Source organism: Protopterus annectens, chromosome 5.part1 (assembly GCF_019279795.1).
Source record: "Protopterus annectens isolate FY-2018-M chromosome 5.part1, PAN1.0, whole genome shotgun sequence".
NCBI classification, from domain to species: Eukaryota; Metazoa; Chordata; order Ceratodontiformes; family Protopteridae; genus Protopterus; species Protopterus annectens.
In genome coordinates, this window is record NC_056736.1 from 67392493 (window position 1) to 67407708 (window position 15216).

Genomic DNA, 15216 nt, shown 5'->3' on the forward strand with positions numbered 1-15216 from the left:
CAGTTTTGTGTTTAGAGTATTGCAGATTGTATATGCCTCAGAAAAGGGAGGAGATACTAACAGCAAACTGGAACAAGAGGAGATGTTCTGGATTGGTAAACTGCGAGCTCATAAAACACCAGGGCTTAATACAGCCTTTCCTATGAAACCTGCCTTGAAAAGGCGGAGATTGAGGAGGCATTTGTAATTCTATCTAGCTGATTTGTGATGGGTGTGCCTGATTAATGTTACATTTCATTGGTGGAAAGTTGTTTTAAAATAAAGGACAGAAGAAGATGGTGGTTATATGGATCTGAGGAAGGATCATTGAAGTGATCCGAAAGCGCTTATCCTTTTACAATTCCACCTGGATTTTATCTTTTTGTTTTATTCCTGATCAAATAAATGCATGGTTCATTTTAAGTTGAATGCCTCTGAATATGTTTGGTGTATGCTAAAGAAAATGCTGTTTGTCCTGGCTGTGTTCTATGTGCTGTTTGTTGGACTCTGGATATATATATGTATATATAGGTTCATAGATTAGTACTAAGCTAACTGCCCTTGCAAGCCGTTTTAAGCCTAGCCAATTATCTCTTGTGAGACTCAAACCCTGCACCTTGTGTTTGTAAGGCAAACACCTTAACCATTAGGCCACCCTCCCGCAGTTTACCAATATATATACATTTATACTAACTCTGAGATCAGACAACAGTGGCATAAGGTTACATTCCCTTTCCCTGCTGTAATGTAATACCATACAAAAGGTTGCTGGCAAAACAATATATTTAAAAGATTAAACTAGAAAAAAAGCATCACTCATATGATTGGTCTTTCAAACTGTACCTACAGTATATATCTATCCATATAATATACATACACACACACACACACACATATATATATATATATATATATATATATATATATATATATATATATTCTTTGTTGACTGGGCTAGTCCTGCTAGGCTAGTAGCCTCTTTTTAGAGGAGATCTGAGGTTATGTTTATACTACTGGAGAAATTTGGTCAGGGCATTAGGGAACTTGTTTGCAGTAGGGGGAAGAGACTGGGTGCTACACATCCTGACTTACTGTTTCCTTTCCAGGCATGAAGGCAGCCAGGAAGAGCAGAGAGAAGCATGGCTGCTGAGAGCCAAAGCAATTTAGAAATTAAATGTATAGAAAATGAAGAAGAAATGATAGAATCACTACCAGAAATGTTTTCAGATGATGTGGGAGCAGTGAAAATGTCTGCTGATGGTGAGGAGATTGGGAAGGAGATGGAGCTAACTGCAGTGGTGGAGATGGAGTCAGAAGAAAACTTCCAGAAAAAAACTGTTTGGAATTGCAGAAATGACAGAAAAATGTGTTATTTTAACCCTCCAGTCAGAAGTGTTGTGGGATGAGTATCTGGAGGAGCAAATTAACCAGAGTGAGGCAGAAAGTGGAACTGCTGTATCCTGGAGTGACATTATGGAAAAAAAATAGAAGATAGAGAAAAAGAGAAGGAAAAGGCCAGAGAAGGTTCCAGAAAAAAAGTCCTATGCTCAAATGGTGAAGAAGTTGCTAAGGAGAAGACAGAAATGAAGGAGGTAAAGAAAAAAATATGTTGTTCGGGTGAGCAGTAAAAAAGAAAGAGGCCTGGACAGATATGAGGTATGGGACAATGTTATTGCACCTCTGGGAGTAAAAGCTGAAGAGGTAAGAGCTCTCATTTTAATTAACAAAGAAACTTCTTGTGACTTGTTTTTTGAAACTGACCAGGCTATGGAAAACTGCTTGGGGGCCTATGAAAAAAAGAAAGCTAACCTTCCATGGTCAGAATATGTTGAGCAAGCCTTTTTCAGGCAAAAAAAAAGTTTGATTCAGTTCAGAACTGAGGTGGGAGCAAAAGATCTGAGAGAATATTTGTTGACAATATGTAAAGAAGTAGAGGACACGACTAAAATCCATGATACAAGAGAATTATGGACTGGGGGTTGGGAATATGGAATATTTTTTAAAAACGGAAAATGAAAATGTGATATACATACCTAGTATTATTAATGTGCATGGCAATAGAGGTTTTGTGAGGCACAGAGGACAACTAAAAACTTGTTATTTTTGTGGGAAAAAGTGATAATTTAATTAACAAATGTGACAAAAAGATGTTATTTATGTGGTCAGGCAGGCCATAATGCAAATAAATGTGGTAATACAGGACATTCATGGTTAGAATGTGAGGTAGAAATACAAAACAATGAAAAATAAAATAAAAGTGAAAATGAAAATGAAATTATACAAGAAAAAAAGTTAGAAAAGAATACTATACAAGGCCACACAACACAACAAGAAAAACATAGAAATTATATTTAAAGTTAAAGGGAAAGACAAAGTGAAAGAAAATGAAAAAGAAAGAGAGACAGATGAAATAAGTGAAGAAGAGTCAGAGTGGCATATACTAAAGGGCAAGAAAATTTCAATAGGAAAGAGAGTCAGGGAAAGAAAAAGAAAATAAAAAAATATAATGGCAAGTGGGAGAATAAGAAAGGTAAAGGGTAAGATTATTCTAATAACTGTTCTATAAAGCTGAAAATATTAGCTTTGAACATGAACAGTATGAAAAATATTAAGAGAATAATTATTATTTTACAGTGGTGTGCTGAAATAGATGCTCAAGTAATAGTGTTAGAAGATATTAGAGTGCTAAGACAAGAAGAAAGGATGCAAACAGAAAAACTTTGGAATGGTATTGTTATTTGGAAGATAGGCAAAGAAACATGTTCAGGTATATAAAAACAAAACTGGGCAAACTGTGGCAACTAGCAGGTAAGAAAATGTTCCAACCAAGATGGAATCCAAAGGTCCGAGAGTGTAAAGGAAATCCAAAAATATCCATCAACCACAAGTTTATTGAATGCTTTCATCCCTGAAAGTTCTGGGACTTCATTAGAATAAATTAACACATACTGGTACAAAGTTTAAATAGGTCAAACAATTAAACAATTATCAATACTTTTCAATTACAACTTTATGAGCGAGATTAAAAAATAAAAATGTGTTACACTAAAAGAACATTTTGTATTACCATATTTGAGCTCTAAACCTCAGAATAGGCAAAATTAAAATATTGTAATATAAACCAGGCTCTATTGTGGCATTTCATTTTAATTTCCACTTTAATTCACTTTTTCTATCTGTAATTTCCACCATTCTTGCCTAGATGTCTTCGGGATTAAACTTAATAAACCCTTGACATTTTAATGAATGCTTATACAATGCATTGTTTGTGTTATGACTATTAATTGCATATAAATGTTTGTATATTCTTCTGAGTTGTCTTTCAGTTTTCCCTACATAATAGAATTCACATGTCTTACATACAACTATATAGACTAACCCTCTAGTGGCACAATTTCCATTTCTTAAAATCATGGGGTTTGGCAAATTTGGTAAATCTAGTCTGCCCTTCCAATATGTAAGAACATTGTGAACAAGTGCCACATTTAGTGGTCTCTTTATTGTTATGCAATGATGTTAAAATTGGATGTTTGAATAAGAACTTAAGGTTTCTTTCCATTTTATACACAAACTTAAGACTTTCTCCTACTAATTGCAAATGGTCGCTATTTGTTCTAAAAATTACCCAGTTTCTTGCCATAATGTCTTTAATCTCTCTAGAACCTTCTCCATATGTAAGAACCATATTGTTATTAAAAGTTTGATCTATGTGGGGTTTAGGGAAGTTTAAAATGCTCCCTGCCCAAACCTAAAAGGGGTGTAAACTTAGAATCCCAACCTTGTATGACCTCATAACTGATTCTATAAATTAGGTCCCTTGGGTAACCTCTTTCTAGGAACATTTGTGCAATTTTCCTAAGTTCTTCCTTACAAATGTCCAAATTGGATCTCATATGGGCTGCCCGGATTAGTTGTCCTTTATAGATGTTCCTTTTTATGTACCCAGGATGACTACTTTGGTAATCCAATTAATTTTTGGAGAATATTTCTTTCTAAAAATTTTAGAAATAAAAGCACCTTTACTCAAATCATTGGACAAATTAACATCCAAAAAATCAATACTTACATTTGAACAGGTACTAGTAAATTAAAAAAAATGCAGAAAAAACATTTAGGTAAAGCATAGATTGCTCATTGATAAATGTCTTGTCTTTCCATAGAATAAATATGTCAGCTAGGTAACACAAGTAAACTACCCATTCCTCCTGAAACCCAGAATTAAAAATGTGTCTTTGTTCTCAAGTGTTCATCAGTAAATTTGCATAAATGGGGGCACACCTTGCCCCCACTGCTATGCCCTTAATCTCTTTGAAAAATCCCTTTTTCAAATGTAAAGATATTATTTTCCAAAATAATTTCCATGACTTTTACAACAAAATTCACCATTTTATTAGTCAAATTAGTAAGTTTCATAATAGCTTCTGAAAAAAGTGTTAAACCTTCTCTGTGGGGAATGGAAGTAAAATGATCAATAACATCCACAGTGGTGAAGCTACAATTACAACTATACCATTCTTGCTTATTCCTGGAAAGAAAGTCTCAGGAATCTTTTAATAGATAATCAATAGATGTCAAAGTATTTTTCAACAACCTATCATTAAAAACTCCCAAGGGGTAGGTGGTACTGTCATGGGCCACTATTATAACTTTATAGGGGGGATTAAACACATCTTTGTGGACCTTTGGAATGCCAAAGGCCTATGGGATGAGTGGATGTTAATTTTTGAGGAAACTTAATAAATCCTCTGAAATAACCTCCTGATATAAGGCATCTTCATGAAAGAGCTGGACCTTTCTCTGTGCTATCATAACTTCATTACGTGAAGTCTCTAAATATTTATCCGTGTTGTAAAATATCACAGGCATCTGACTAATATAGTAAATTTTGTCAACTAGCACCACCCCTCCACCCTTATCAGGTTTCATAATGGATTCATGGATGGTGGAAATTACAGACAGAAAAAAAAGTAAATGAAAGTGGCAATTAAAACTAAATACCACAATAGAGCCTGGTTTAAAAGATAATATTTCAGTTTTGCCTGTTCCAAAGGTTAGAGCTCAAATATGGTAATGCAAAGTGTTCTTTTAGTGTAACACATTTTTATTTTTTTAATCTTGTTTATAAATTTGTTATTGAATAGTATTGCTAATTGTTTAATTGATTGACCTATTTAAACTTTGTACCAATATGTGTTAATTTAATCTAATGAAGTCCCAGAACTTTCAGGGCCAAAAGCACTTAATAAACTTGTGGTTTTTGGATATTTTTGGATTTCCTTTACACTCTCAGACTTTTGGATTTCCATCTTGGTTGGGACATTGTGTTACCTGCTAGTTGCCCCAGTTTGGCCAGTTTTTGTTTTTATTTGTGTTGAGTTTCTGGGCTGTTTTTCACCAAATTGTTTGGTATTAATATTCAGGTATATGTATACTATGCCAAGAAAATATAAAAATATTACATACTACAATAGTAGAACTGGGTTGAATAACAGTAGTGGATATAAGATTGAAAAATATGTATATAGACCAATAGCTTTATATGCATACGTGACAAAAAAGAAAGAGAAACAGTGTTTAAAAGTGTACCTAATTATGTCTGTGTTAACATGGATATAATGACAACAGGTGATTTTAATTGTAATTTGAGAAATAAAAAGAATAGTTGTGATGCTAAAATGGTTATTGAAATTAAGGAAAGTGGAAAATTAAAAATATGGGAAACAAACACGGGACTTACAAAAGAAATTAAATGAAGACAGAAATTGATTATTTTTTTATATCCGAAGGCCTAAAAATTACGCAAAAAGGAATTAAATATAATGGCTTCCCTGATCATGTGGCTATTTGGATAAAAAGTCATAAAAATTAATATATTAAAATAGGAAAATCATAAAAAGAGTAAATGAAAAAGAGTTAGAAGGCCTAAAAATTACAAAAAAGGAATTAAATATAATGGGTTCTCTGATCATGTGGCTATTTGGATAAGAATTCATGAAAATGATGACTATATTAAAATAGGAAAAGGCAATAGAATAAATGAAAAAAGAGTTAGATTCAGGAGAAAGAAAATAAATTACACAATTATGGCAACAACATATCATGTATGGCAGAGTTTTATGAAAATTGGACAATATAGTGGATTAACTTCAAAAAGAAATACAAAAAAGTATTTTAGAATGTATAGAAAAGAAAAGGAAAAAAATAAAAAATGGAATAAAAATATTAAGTCAAGAAATATTTAAAGACTTGATATAGAAGAAAAAATGTTTAATGAAAAAGAAAAAAGAATTATTTAGAAAAAAATCAGGATAAGGTTAATAAATGGTTATATGAGCAACAATATTGCTTACCAGGAAAAAAAGAAGTATCACCATACTTATGTAAGATAGTAAAAGAAGGAAAGATAATAAGAGAATTAAAAAATAAAGAAGGGAAACAAGTTAAAAAACAAAGAGAAATATATGAAATAATTAAAGAATATGTATTATATTCATGTAGTAAAAAACAAGTTAACATAGCACACATTTATAATGGTGAAAAATTAAATAAGGAAGATAATGAATATTTAGAGAGAAAAAGAAATATAAATGATTTGAATGAGATCATAAAATATATTAATGCTAATTCAGCTGCAGGTTTGGATTGGAATTGAATATAGTATGCATAACAAAATGTATGAGTGGCAAAGATGGTGTTTATAGAAGTAATGAATGAGTGGCTAGAAAAAGGAATTAAGTCTAAAGAAATTTGCACAGGTGTGATAAAATTTATATTAATTTATATTAAAGAAAGGAGATAAAGATAAAATAAAAAATTGGAGACCAATTACACTGAATAACACAGACTATAAATTTTCATCAGTATGGTAACTAGAAGACTACAATGTAAAATAGAAATATATTTTCAGAATTTGTTTGGGAGAAAAGGAAAGGAGAGTCAAGACCTGTTGTAGATAATAAGGGAAGTAATTGATGATATTATTAATAAAAAAGTGGAAACAAAAATCATGATAGGTGATGTCAGTGAGGCATATGATAATATTCAGAATAAAGCATTATGGCGAATTTTATAAACATACAGCATAAGTGAAAAATATTACAAGTAGTTAAATCGATATATGAAAAGAATTATGTGAAACTGAATGTAAATGGTTGGATTGGGGAGAATTTGAAAATAGAGTGTGGTATAAAACAAGGATGTCCTGGAAGCAGTATGATCTTTGGTATAATCATGAACACAATAGTAATGGAAACTAATAAAATGTTAAGTAATGGAGGATATAGAATGATGGAGGAGATAGAGTTACCTATAATGTGTACTTATGCTAAGGATATTGTAGTAATGGAAAAAATAATGAAAAATTGAGTACATGGTTGAACAAAATTGGTTTAAGCATAAATAAAGAGAAAATCGAAGGATTTGGTATGAAGGTATTATAAGAGGTGTGGAATATAATGAAAAGATTATTGATATTTTAGGAATGGTATTTGGAAGGACAGAATACAGGCATGAACAATGGGATAAAGTTATTAAAGGAATCAAAGACATAATTACATTCTGGAAGACATATAAGTTTTCATAGAAAAAGAAAGCACATTTAATAAATACCATAATAATAGGTATAATAGCTTATATTGCAAATGTTTATATGATGCCAATGAAATATGAAAAAAAAGTATGCAGACATTTTTTTTCATTTATTTGGGAGTCAAGATTGAACCCAATTAAGAGGGGAATTTTGTTTATGAAAGATGAACAAGGGGGATTGGGGCTGATAAACCTGATTGTGCATGCAGCCTCTTTAAGTATTTTACTTTTAAGTTTGTTCTTCTAGTTTGTAGACATCTTTGCTGGTGAATTAAACTATTAAGAGAATATGCTTGACTGATGAAGTTAGTACATTCTGCTATTATGGTTCCGGTGTGGATGTTGGTTAAGAACTCTACATCCCGACTACCAAAACTTTGCCTGATATTTTCACCCAGTTAAAAACAGGAAATCATGTTTCACAGGTTGTTAACTATTTTCTAGGCTTGCTGAAATAACAGTTGAAAACTTATGCTTATAATTATCTGGCTTTCTCTGGATGGTAGGCCATGTTGTTGCCTGATTTGTGCAAAACCGGTAGGTTACAGGATTATTTTAAAATGGCATTATACTTAGTATGATGAGCCTTAGGAAGACACAAAAATTGAGTCCCAAGATTATGTTTTGGAAGTTTGGAATCTCATCTCATCATATATTTGTGCATGCTGCAGCACAACTACTACAAACAGAAATGGATATCTAACTAGTATTTGTGAGGGCATTGTTAAATAAAAAAATGCTCATCCTTTCTTCTGGTACTGATCATTTTACTCTATTGATGTGTATGATCAGACAATCTGAGGTGTAAGAGATTAATTAGGAAAGTTATGTATCACTTAAGAAAATAAGGTTCAGGGCAGGCACTAATCAACCAGGTATATGTAGAGGAATGTGATTCTATAAGTGTAACTATGTGCAAGAAGAACATATGCTGCCCTGTATGGATTGTTTAAGTTTTATATAGTCAAACAATACACAGCAAATATTTAAAACTTAAGTAAAAAAGAGTGTGGATATTTTGTAAAGTATAACAGAGCCACTACCCCATTTGTTAACCTTTTTTTTGCTTTTGTTAACCAGACCTTTATTGTTTAACAGCTTATTTATTAAACATTCTTAAATTTGCACAACTGTTGCTGCTTAGGATATTTGCCAGACTAGAATGTATAACTGGTGTCCAATCCTCCAGTGAACACAATTCAAACTGTTGCAATTTTCATTTCCTCTTCCTCTCCTCAGAAAACTCTCCCCTTACACACGTAAGCATACAAATACACACACACACACACACACACACACACACACACACACACACACGAAAAACAAGTATACATTATGCAGGGGATCTTTGCCCCTTATACCTCTCAAATGAGAGGAATAATGCCTCTACATTCCCATGTTGTGGTGTGTGTGTGTGTGTGTGTGTGTGTGTGTGTGTTGGGGGGGCTTCACCTCAAACCACTCTAATTAAATTAACTTACTCCAAGGTGCAAAGCAGTGGCACACCTGTAATCCAGAAACACCCTAGTTAGTATTGTAGTGCATTTCTCATGCCATTGTACAACATTTGAGTATAATGAATTAGGTCTTGGTGAAACATGTCCAATGAGATAGGGTCTGACAGCCTGAGTGAGGATAATGTTAAAAGCCCCACCCGTACTGTGCTTTCTTATTATGTCTGTTTCCTCTCTAATTCATAATGAATTGAAAACATTTCAAAAGGCACTAATGGCCATAACACCAGTGTTGAAACCTTTGAAATAAATAAATATGTAAACAAGTTGTGGAAGTTTTAATCTTTTATGAATATGGGTTGAGTACTATGCTATATAACATAAACCAACTCTGCTTGATAGTATGTGTAATGCAACCATTTCATGACTAAGTTAGCTCTCTGCATTTCAAGAGAACTGCAAAGTAATTATAACCCAGGGAACAAACATTATTGCCTGCCTTTGAAACAGAGCTTTTTTGGAAATATTTTTTTTTTCAAGATGCATATAACTGATTTGAACTTAATATGCAGGTAAAAGTCTTCTTCGTTTACTTTAGTTTGATGAATAAATGACTTTTTCTTTAGACATTATTTCAACCCTCTTTCAACATTAAAACAAAGAAAAAACTCTCCTGTGACTGTTTCAACTTTAAGTATGGGATAGGTGGGCCTCAAACTTTAATGTCAGGTGACTTCTGGTCACTCTGTGACTTTGATATTCCCACCAACAAGTTCATAAATCTAATGGGATCTGACAGTGATTGTCAGGATATAAAACAGAGATGGAGGCTGTACATAGCTGTTGGGCTAAGCCCAGAGAGAAGTATTAGTCTCTGATATTGACATTTATACTGAAAACAGCACAATAAAGAACACTGGCATTAAGTCAATCATATGGTAACTATATGTAACCTTCTGCATGTAGCAAAATTGCCTTAGCATCTGTTTATTCATGGTAATGAGATATGCTGCGCTGCATTAATAAATACTTCAGGCACAGGCTTGCACAAAGCACTTCTAAGACAGGTAAAGGTTTGCTGAGATGTATCCACATATTCCATTGTATGAAGGAATTATCCCACAGTGGCATGTGTGGAGGTTTCTAAACATACTGATTTAGGCAAATTAAAAATAAAACCTCTTCCAGTGAGGAAACAATGGCTGAATTAAAGGACAGCTCATCTCTGTTGTTTATGATAAGGCTGCTGTTTACTCTTAATTTTGCTTTGAAGGCAAATGATTTCAGCAAGACTTAACATAGTGGTATGAGTTGCATTAATTAAATCTTTTGTAATATCTTCCTTACCATACTTATCACTTTCACTCCTTAATGATAGTTAGACTAGAAATCTAACTCCAACCCTGGGCGTTTTCAAAAATCAAACTATCAATACATCAGATATATAAGGCATGGAAACATCATGCTAAAACAAATCTAGGTCACAGCATTGCCGTTGTAAATTTAGATGTTTATAGTACAGTGCCTACAAGGGATACCAAAAGCAGGATTTAATGCCCTAAAAAGTTATTAATCCTAAAGATTTCAAGAAGGGTCTGAAATCTCTGTTAAAGTTGAACTCCAAGACCTTTTTTCAGTTCTTCCTCTTAGCTTTCTGTTTTCCAGATGACTAAATGTTAACCAAATGACTAAATGTTTTAGCTGTAATGTGAGGGTCATCATTCCCATAACAGATCCTATTTCTTCAGGCAATTCATCACCTAACAACAGCTCATCATTCTCACCTGGATCTGGGGATGTGATATTGACTTGAGTAATTTTGGCCAAATAGCCTTGTGAGCTTCTTAGGAAATATTCTGGAAAGGGTTATCCATAAAAACATAATCACCAGCTTTTAAAGGATGTCAAATTACCAGACAAACATCATGACTTCAGACTTGATAATAGAGGTATTTTTGCACATTAGTTGTATTGACCAGGTAAGGACACAGTTAAACAAACTGGCTGACATATTATTTGATTTATCCAAGTGTTAAGTACTGCAGAGGCCGAGAAAATAGTGAAACTTAGTGAATGACAACATCAACCATGAGAAAAGCATGGAATGAGAATAACATATGTCTACCCAATGCAGTGGGTCTAGATATATGTGCCAAATCACAGCCGTCATGAAATTTGTTGAATGATAGTGGCAGTCAAAAGCTACCCTTTACTTTTCCATGGCCATGAAGTGATACTTATAGTTTAGCCACTATGTAAAGCTTTGAATGCAGTGTTTACATTCTATTCTACTGCTGGGTCATGGAACCCCAATAATGTCACAGGGCACAGTTAATAGATGAGGAAGTCCATGAGTACTAGCATACTATGTGAGCAAGTAGCTGTTCCCACATAGTAACCTTGTTACATGAGGATACTATAACACAGCTTGACTTACTAAGATGAACATATAAGTCACAACACAAAGCAGTACAGTTTCCCCACAGCTGGAGTCATGGTATACAACCATGAAACCTGCAGAGTATGTATTTTGGGACAGTAATATACTGTGTGGGTGAGTAGGTAAGCTGAACAACTTAGGCGACAAGTCAAGTGTTCTTCCTAATACAAGCCCAGCTTTACAAGATTGCAGAGAGGACAATGCAGAGTAAAGCTACACTGTCACAGACACAGACACATGTGTGCACACACACACACACACACACACACACACACACACACACGCACACACACGCAAGACACGTGCACACACACACACACACACACACACACACACACACACACACACACACACACACACACACACATGCACAGATAAGGCCATTAGCGGCAGATCAGTTGCATAACATGTCCTGCTGTAGAAAGGCAGGCCACATGCAGGTATACATGGGCATTGTCCATCTTTACCAGAATGTACACATCAGAATCATCAGTAGACCATTACAGCAGGGATGACCATATAGTTATGCTGGGTTCTGTACCCTGCCATATTCTGCTGCATCAGATGCCTAGGACTGTATGGTCGAACAGAGATAGGGGTATAGTGACAGTAGATGGCAGTGCCCTCTATTATAATTGGCAGTAGAATGGGAAGTCTACTCATACTGCCCTAAAAGAATAAACAATAATACAAAAGGTGACATGACCTTTCATAGTTCAGATGGTCATAATTTGTTAAAGATGGCTATCTCAGTCACAGCCCTAACTCTGCATTGCAAATCTTAGATGGAGACTCTTTGCCATTAAAGAAGAGGCATGGTAAACAACCAAAAGAAAATGCCATAAATATACAGGATACCAACAAGCAGCAAGCATAGATATGGCAGCTACAATATGCACTTCCCTCCATAAGTAACTTGATATGACTCACAGCACATTTTGTGCTCGTGTCCACTATGTTAATACATGGCATCAGGGCGGAAGATACGTGTGTGTGTGTGTGTGTGTGTGTGTGTGTGTGTGTGTACACACACACACACACACATATGCACACATGCACATATATCTATTAAATCTATTTATATATACTTTGTTAGACCTTGCCAGTTCAAGCTCTCTCCTACCTTTGGCGTATTGCCATGAGAAAAAGACAGGCCTCCCTGAGCTAGGCTAGGGCTCTTTGACTCATTCATTCATGTATGGGGGCTTGATTGGACCACTGATTTTCCTGAGAATTGGAAATTAGGGGGCAGGCCAGCATACCAGTCCTGTAAAGGTCCCTGCTGCATCTGTCCTAAGCCCCCTCTACAGGTATCTGTCTCACAGCAGTGGCTACCTTGGTGGGGAGTTATGTGCCTGGTCCCATGCACATCATACCAGCTCAGCAATGCATGTGCTGCTTATCAGTGTGAATCTGTCTCAGCTTCTTCCATGAACAGTCAGTTACCCAGAGGTAGGCATTGTTACTGTGGTGCACCAGGCAACCATCCGCCCTCACTCATGATAGGAGTGCAGGAATCAGCTAATCAACCCTATACTCTCCTGCCTGCCTTTTCCAGAACCTGTACAGCTAGCTTAATATGGGCCACCTGGATCATAGTCAGGGCTTCAACCGTCTACACCATGGGACCAGGAAGCAGGACATATACTTTGAAGATTAGTATAGAATTCCACTTCTATTGTCGTGATGAAGATAGATATGGATTGATTTTTGTGCCCACCGATGATAATTTGGAGGATCTAGCTTGCAATATACAGTAGATGACAAATGGGTTGTGTTGTTGCCCTGACATTCATTTAGCTATACAAAATGTATGACCCAGTTGTATTGACAACCGTGTTCTGTGTTTGCCTGTATATAAATTAGATTAGCATGACACATGGTGATATATCAGGTTGTACTCTATACCCTGCATATGTGGTAAAAGACCTGCATCTCACTCTGTAACCCAATATAATTACCCCAGATTCCAAACCAAAACCTCTGACCATATGACATCATGTGTCATACGGTGCTTCCTGGCAGTTGCCATAACCACTGCCTTGACTTATCACAGTAAACATAGTGGTGTGTGCAGCATGCAGGTCTGGTGGTGATATAGACAATGACGTGGACACTATTTTTAGGAATGTTTATGTTTTCTGCCCATCCTTGTAGAACTCTGTCTATGGCAGATGCCAGTGGTGTACTGAGAGCTGTGTTTTCCTTTATAATCTGCAGTATAACTAGCTATTATTAGCTTGGGGAGCTGCACACTGGTGGTCAGATTAAGTGAACATGTCACTGTTATGTGTAAACCAGACCTTGGCCTCCACCAGCGATGAGGCTGATACCTCAACAGATGGTAGTGGGAGTCAGTGAACACAGAAAAAGGTGGAAGGCTGGCATTGGTGCACAAAGATAACCTTGCATAAAATGTATGTCTGCCCTGATAGGATGCTGATATTCATAGCAGATGAGCAAACTACCAATATGGCCGCATGCAGGGCAACCCCATATGAACAGTGCCCATAGGCCTTGGGACTTACATACCAGGAAGATGAGCAGAGGATCTAATGTGTTTAGACAAACAAAAACAATTGCTAGCTCCTTATGTACATCACCTTCATTGTCCATAAAGTTGGACTTTCGGTTGCCAGTCTCCATGTTCCTGATGTGCCTGTGTTCTCATACTGCTTGTTGTTGGTTGTGCACCTGCTAAATTTGATTCTTTCATGTTGCAGCCACTACATTGCTGCATTATGGTTGTCATGTTGCCTGACCCTGGTCCTTATGAAACAGCTGTCCATGGTTTGTGCAGCCACATTCATGGATTACTGCTGTTGCTGAAGTCTTCTATATGCTGGACCACCAGATACAGCCTGCTGTCTTTGGTGCTGCCATCGCCATGGCACCTGTCCATAATCTGTAGATAACTGTTGCTGATGTCAGAGCAGACTTGATATTAACATAATGCTGCTAACTATGGCTTCCCACTTATACCTCTCTTGTTAATGCCTATGACCTATATATCTGTCCCTTCCTTGACATTATGATACTGCCTTCCCCCTACTGTGATGGTGATTTGTGAACATGTTGGTATGTATTGCCTGACAACCTCTTATATATCACATGCTGCATGTTGTGTTCCTTGTGCTTACTGCATGGCTGTCCTACTGTTTACTGCCATGACATAACTCCACTGCACTTGCCTTTTGCTTACCATATAGTCTGATGCAGGCAATATCAAAAGAAACACACACCAGTGCTGTTGAATTTTGGTTGGTTGGCTTCAGCTGGCTGTGAGGCATCTGCTTTACCTATATATCTGTTGTCCATGTCAGCCATGTATGATCCACTTTGTTTGTTACTTTGTGTGCTTGCTTGGTGAGATGTTTGCATGGTTACAAGCCTTACTTTTTTAACAACAAAATGTAGGTGTGTGTATGCGTGTCTGTGTATGTATGTGGACGGATTCGTATCACTTCACTGAAAGACCATTTCACTGACACCCATTTCACTGAGACCAAATCACATAAAGTTCATTTCACTGGAAGTTCATTTCAACTAAAACTCATTTCATTGACAAGTAGTATTCTAAGGCAAGTTAAAGGTGTATGTCCTTTTCCCCACTGTAGTGTGAGCCTGGTGTTAGTATATATAGTTAGGGGGGGTGTTGGGGTGTGTGGGGGGTGCAGCCCCCCACTTAATTTGGCTTTATGTTGTCTGGTTTTGTTTTACATTATTTGGTAAAACCAAACTAGGTGGGGGCACCCC